Genomic DNA, 6,000 nt, shown 5'->3' with positions numbered 1-6,000 from the left:
ATTATCTCTGTACCTAACAAGGCAAATGCAAGAATTTAACTTCATAGAAAAGTCAGTGACAGAGCATTCTCAGAGGCAGAAGCAGATCTCCTCAGTCTTTAAGTCATTCAAATAGCATGTCCCTAAGACCACTTCTTTCCTCATTAAAAGCATGTTCCTATTTTATCCCAACCTCAACTCAGTAAATTGAGATCTTCCACAAATTTGTACAAGCAATGACGGACATAACAAGAAAACATAGCACGTAGAGGACTAGATCCCAACTAAAGACATAACACCAGCTTGGACAGAAATTTGAGTTTTCAGAAATCTCTGGGGTCATTCTATCTAGACAGTAATTCTTCCATTTATAGCTGCAGACACAGTCTATGACTTTTTACATCATCACTATTTTAAATGAAAGAGACTATAAGGTCATTATAGATGTTTATTAGAATATTTGGAACAAATTCAAATGAAGTAAACTCTCCTGAACAATTTTCTGCCCTAGGACAATCCCTAGAGGAAAAGACTTAGGTCTTGCCAAGAAAGAGGAAATAAATGCCAAATAATGTGAAAACCCTGTAATGTGAAAAGAACAACTCTAAAGTAAACTGAGTAACAAATTATGTTTCACATTATAATTCTATTTACCTAAAGCAAATAATATTTAAGCTAGAATGAAGGGCAAAGCAGCCCCAGGTTCCATTACTTAATGGCACCCCTGGCAAAGGAGGGTCTTATTGTGGCTGCAAGAGAGTTTCTGCACAAGCAGCCCAAAGGCTCAGAATCAGAGAGCCTTGGAACTGGAGAGATTAGGTAATCATAGTTCTGCGGTTTTAGGTTAGATTGGAGCCTTTCGACCAATGTCTGAATATGGTCAGATGTAAACATCATAATCTTTAGTTTGTTAATTCAATCCCTTAATTTTAGTCAGATAACAATTCAATAACAATTTCTTCAAGAAAGAAATTGTTATTTTCTACCAAGGGAACAGTGTCTAAGGTTTCCAATCTTATTTCCTTAGCTTGGTTTACCATCAGCTCCATTGACCATCATGATCTCGTCGGCATATGTTTTGTCAAACACTGAATCTTCTAGTTCATAAGGGCCTTAGAAAAAGATTCACAAAAATACTTATCTGAACCAGCTAAAGAACTTTATTGTGTAACGAGCTCCACTAAAATTTGGCAGTTTTCATGAGATAGAGATAGAGAGAGAGAGAGAGAGAGAGAGAGAGAGAGAGAGTGTGTGTGTGTGTGTGTGTGTGTGTGTGTGTGTGTGTGCATGGCATGGCTCATACAGGAATCTGAACCCTTGACTTTGCTTGTGGTTATAACACTACATTCTAACTAACTGAGCTACCTGGCCAGCCTAGAAGTTTTCAGTTTATCTAATAACTGGATTAAATCCAGCAACTCCAAAAGCATGTGGAAAATGAGGTGATGCCTACAGAGCTGAGAATATGAATTTATCTGCTCTCATTAGAAAAATACATCGAAAATATTAACTGATGTAGATGTTGCCTCAAAATATGCCATAGTCATGGTAATTTTCTATAACCCATACATATTGCCACACTGGAAAGTTGGATAGAGATATAATATGCATTTATCTTCTAAAAAAGCAAAAACGGCTTCTTTTGCACCAAATCTCCAAATAAGAACAGCAAAAAGAGCTAGAAAATGTAAAATGCATGTGCTTGAAAGCATTAAAATTTTGACAAGAAATGAAGGATTTGTGGGACCAATATTTTGAAGGAAAGCCTGAGAGCTCAAACCTGCATTCAGGGTCTCTTTTCTCTAATGGTATGGAATAATTTTAATAGTCACAAATGAAACTTGAAAGCCTCGGTAAAACTTTCTATTGACACTTCACCCTAGGGGACAACAAATGAAATTGAAGGTCTACCAAAGAGAAGAGTCCTTTGTAAACAACCAGGCTTTTATTTGAAACCACAAAGGGTTTTACATAAACGAAAATAATGCAGTTTTAAGATATAATCATTTAACTGAAGAACAGAGTTTAGAAATACATACATAAATGTCTAAACATTAAGCCTAAAAAACATGATCCTTCAGATTAGGGAAGAAGTTTGGATTTTTTGAAAATGTGTGAAAAATTGTCTTTAGGACAACAGGAAACAATTTTTAAATTAGACTTAATTCATTACACATAGGTACACACAGAAATAAACATATCCACACCAAAACACATTATCTTTTTCTCTAAATCATCCCACACATGTACATTCATAAGATTACAATTCAAAGCTTTAAATATAATAAACGTTAGTTGACTAGAAGAAAAATATTCATCAATTCTTATATAAACTTGAAGTAGGAAAGCCAGAAACTCTGATGGGATAGGAGTGACAAACATCATTAAAATAAAAAGTATAGCCCTTTGACACCACAAAAACAACATCTAGGGAAAAAATTAAGTTTTACAATATAATTTATTAAACTTCTTTTAGGTCATAAAAAGATTTTGAATATGCCAATGAATTTAGGTAAAGTGTACGAAAGATCAATTCATAAAGAAATTGTAAATGGAAAAATTCCTCACCATTTACAAAATGAATGCGAACTGTTGATTTATAGAGAGATATCATTTTACTTATGTAATGCAAAGATTACCAATATTGATAAAAATCTGTGTTCAGTAAGGCTATGGGAAAGAGCAACAAAAATATGTACAAGAAATCTATGGAGAGATATAAAAAATTTTTGGAATTTTTCAAAAATTTAAGACCATTAATGAAGACCTAAATTAATGGAAACATTATATTCATGAATAGGAAGGTTCAAAATCAGTTTTCAGTCAAAGTCTTTAAGTTGAATACAACTTTTATGGAACACAACGATGATGTAAAATTACACATTTCTTTATCCATATGTGTAGCATCATGAAGACAAAATAAGAGGCTTTATCTGTTCTTTGAAAAATGGTGAAAATGGACACAATAACTGTGCAATAGAGAGGAAAATCATAAAAATATGCTTAAAACTTGGATTACTGTTGTTTCCAAAGCCAAATTAAAGTATCTTTCCTGCAGTCAAGAACTAGAATCTGTTTGTATTATCAACCACGTCCCACATAAAAAATTTAACTGATAGTGTCCTTAAATAAACACATTATCATGTGCCCTCCAAATAGCCTGAACTGAAAATGCATAGACATTAACCTAAAAAACGGAAGTGATCTTAAGATGAGTAATGCAGAGGTAGGAAGCTGCTCTGCTGATGAAATAATGAACACTACAATTTAAAAACCACTCTTTTGGTTCCAGTAATTTGTTGTGTTAGCCAAATTGCTTTCCCATGAAGTTGAGTGATAGAAAATTTTCAAAAACAGCTTGGTTTTTTCTCTTTTAAGAAGAATAAACCCTTTTCTTCTAAGTCCCATTTAAATATAAACCAAGAAAAATAAAGTCATAAGGTGAGCTTATTTCTATTTTTATTTGTAATAGGAAAAATATCTGTGCCTCTTATTCATCCTTCAGAATTTCTCCATTAGATTGATTTTAATCTCAAGTGATAACTTATTCTACTTTTTTGATTGTTTTGTATAAATAAAAGAAGCATCCTTAGAGAACCCATTGAATAGACTGAATCATCTATTGTTAGAATTTACTATTTGTTGCTTTAGAACTAGTGACAAACATGTTCAGTGTGGGAAACATTCTTCCTCTATCTCTAGTAAACTTTTCACACCAGCATTTTTCCATAGCGTTTTTCATCTCTGAATTTCTCATGGTGTATATTAAAGGATTCAGCATGGGAGTGATTACTGTATAAACCACAGTCATGGATTTATCGATGGGAATGTTGGAAACGGGTCTGACATACATGAAAATACAAGGAACAAAAAAGAGGACCAGCACTGTGAGGTGAGAGCTGCAGGTGGACAGGGCTTTGTGCCTCCCTTCCTGACTATAAATTTGAAGGGAGCTTAGGGTGACCCCATAGGAGATAAGCAGAAAGATAAAGACGACCACACAGATTGCTCCACCATTGGCCACCACAGTGAGGGCAATAACGGAGGTGTCAGTGCACGCAAGTTCCAATAATGGGTACATGTCACAGGCAAAGTGGTCCATGACATTGGGGCCACAGAAAGGGAGATTGTACACAAAGACAAGTTGAACCATAGGTTGAACAAAACCTCCAGCCCAGGCCACCACCAACAGGAGGATGTACACCTGTCAACTCATGATGGTCAAGTAGTGTAGTGGCTTACAGATGGCCATGTAGTGATCATAGGCCATCACCACCAGAAGGAAGACCTCTGCACCCCCAAATAAGTGCCCTATGAAGAGCTGTCCCATGCAAGCTGGGAAGGAAATAGTCTTTTTATCATGGAGGAAGTCTATAATCAATTTACGTGAAATAACAGTGGAATAAACAGAATCTATGAGTGACAGACAGGCAAGGAAGAAGTATATTGGGGAGCCCAGGGAGGGACTGGCAATAGCAGTCACCACAATGAGCAGGTTTCCCAGCATCATCACAACGTATATGAATAAAAACAGGACAAATAATGCTTTTTGTATCTCAAGGTCCTGAGAGAGGCCCAGGAGGACAAATTCTGTGATATTGTTACTCTGTCCCATTTGTTCTTTTGGATGGCTTGTAACAGAAAATAGAGCTCCAGAGAACAGGACTTGTAATGAAATTGACAATAGACGTACAGATATGTCCATTATATGATGGAGCCCATCTTCACTGTTATGTCATGCACAGTGCTTCACACACAATTAACATTTAGTAAATATTTATTGGGTTCCTCTTCCAAAAAGCCCAGTATACCTTCCCTTGACAACTCTATTTCTCCTCAGATAATTTAGTTGGGCCTGCAGTTAAAAGGTTCTATCTCCAAATCTTAGGGGGTGTTCTAAAGAGAAGAGTAGTCAAAGGCCCCACAGTCGTTCACACATTGAATAACTCCTTATTTAAAATGTGATTTACGGCACAGAAGTCAGCAATGACAAACAAGGAAGGGGCTCCTGTTTTCAAAATACCTTACTCTCTGGAGGTGGTGATAAACTTGAAATAAACAAAAAAAGAAACAAGTAAAGGAAAGACAACAATAAAACGTTGAACTTCCAGAAGGAGAATACAGACCCCATACTAGAGGTGGGAAAGAGGGACAGGGAGGGAAGTTGAGAAGATATTGGGTAAGGGACAGAAAGAGTAATTATGATTTGTAATGAACATTCTAATGATATTGATTTGATCATCACACATTGCACACAGGTGCTGATGGTCAACTGTGAACCCCATATATGGGTTTAATCAATTATGTTCTAATTAAAAAATAAATTTAAAAAAGAGACAAGTCAACAACAAAAAAACCCCAGTTAATAGACAGGCAAAACATGAAAAATAATTGAATACTGCCATTCACAGCAACATGGATGAACTAAGAAAAAGTTATGTTAAGTGAAATAAGCCAGACACTTAAAAGTGGGAGATAAAAATAAATAAATAAATAAATAAACAATCACAATTGTACGTTGAACTTCCAAGAGAAGAGAACTAGGCTGAAATTACCAGAGGTGGAAAAGGGAGAGGGAGGAAAGGGAGAAATCGGTAAAGGGCCACAACAACCAATTACATTGCATAATGAAGAATATGCTAATTATCCTGATTTGAACATCACATATTGCACACGGGTATTGATATTCAATGCTGTAGCCCATAGATATGTACAATCAATTATGTTTCAATAAAAACTAAATTATTTTTTAAAATAAAAATAGAACAGATTGGCAAAGAAAAAAAATACTCAAAATAAATAAATTGGCAGAGAGTTAGTCCTTTGAGCTTGTAATATTTCTACTGAGTAACTACAATATGATCTGTGTAGAACTGGACATAACAACTCTTCTAAATTTTCTCACTCAGTGTCATGGCATATTAGATATTCAGTCCTTCGTGTCTCAAAGGATGTTAAATCTACATGAATCTCATTAAATTTCAAGAGACTGGACTTGGAACTGTATCAAATAACTACGAA

At 35.2% G+C, this 6,000-nt stretch overlaps 1 pseudogene; it reads right to left on the bottom strand.

Moving 5' to 3' along the window:
- Positions 1-1,002: 1,002 nt before the first annotated feature.
- LOC134376456 (olfactory receptor 4A5-like) lies at positions 1,003-4,594 on the bottom strand (annotated as a pseudogene).
- Positions 4,595-6,000: the final 1,406 nt, after the last annotated feature.

Source organism: Cynocephalus volans, chromosome 4 (genome assembly GCF_027409185.1).
Source record: "Cynocephalus volans isolate mCynVol1 chromosome 4, mCynVol1.pri, whole genome shotgun sequence".
Lineage (NCBI taxonomy): Eukaryota > Metazoa > Chordata > Mammalia > Dermoptera > Cynocephalidae > Cynocephalus > Cynocephalus volans.
Note: the sequence above shows the minus strand (reverse complement) of the source record. Positions and strands in the feature narration are given on the sequence as shown.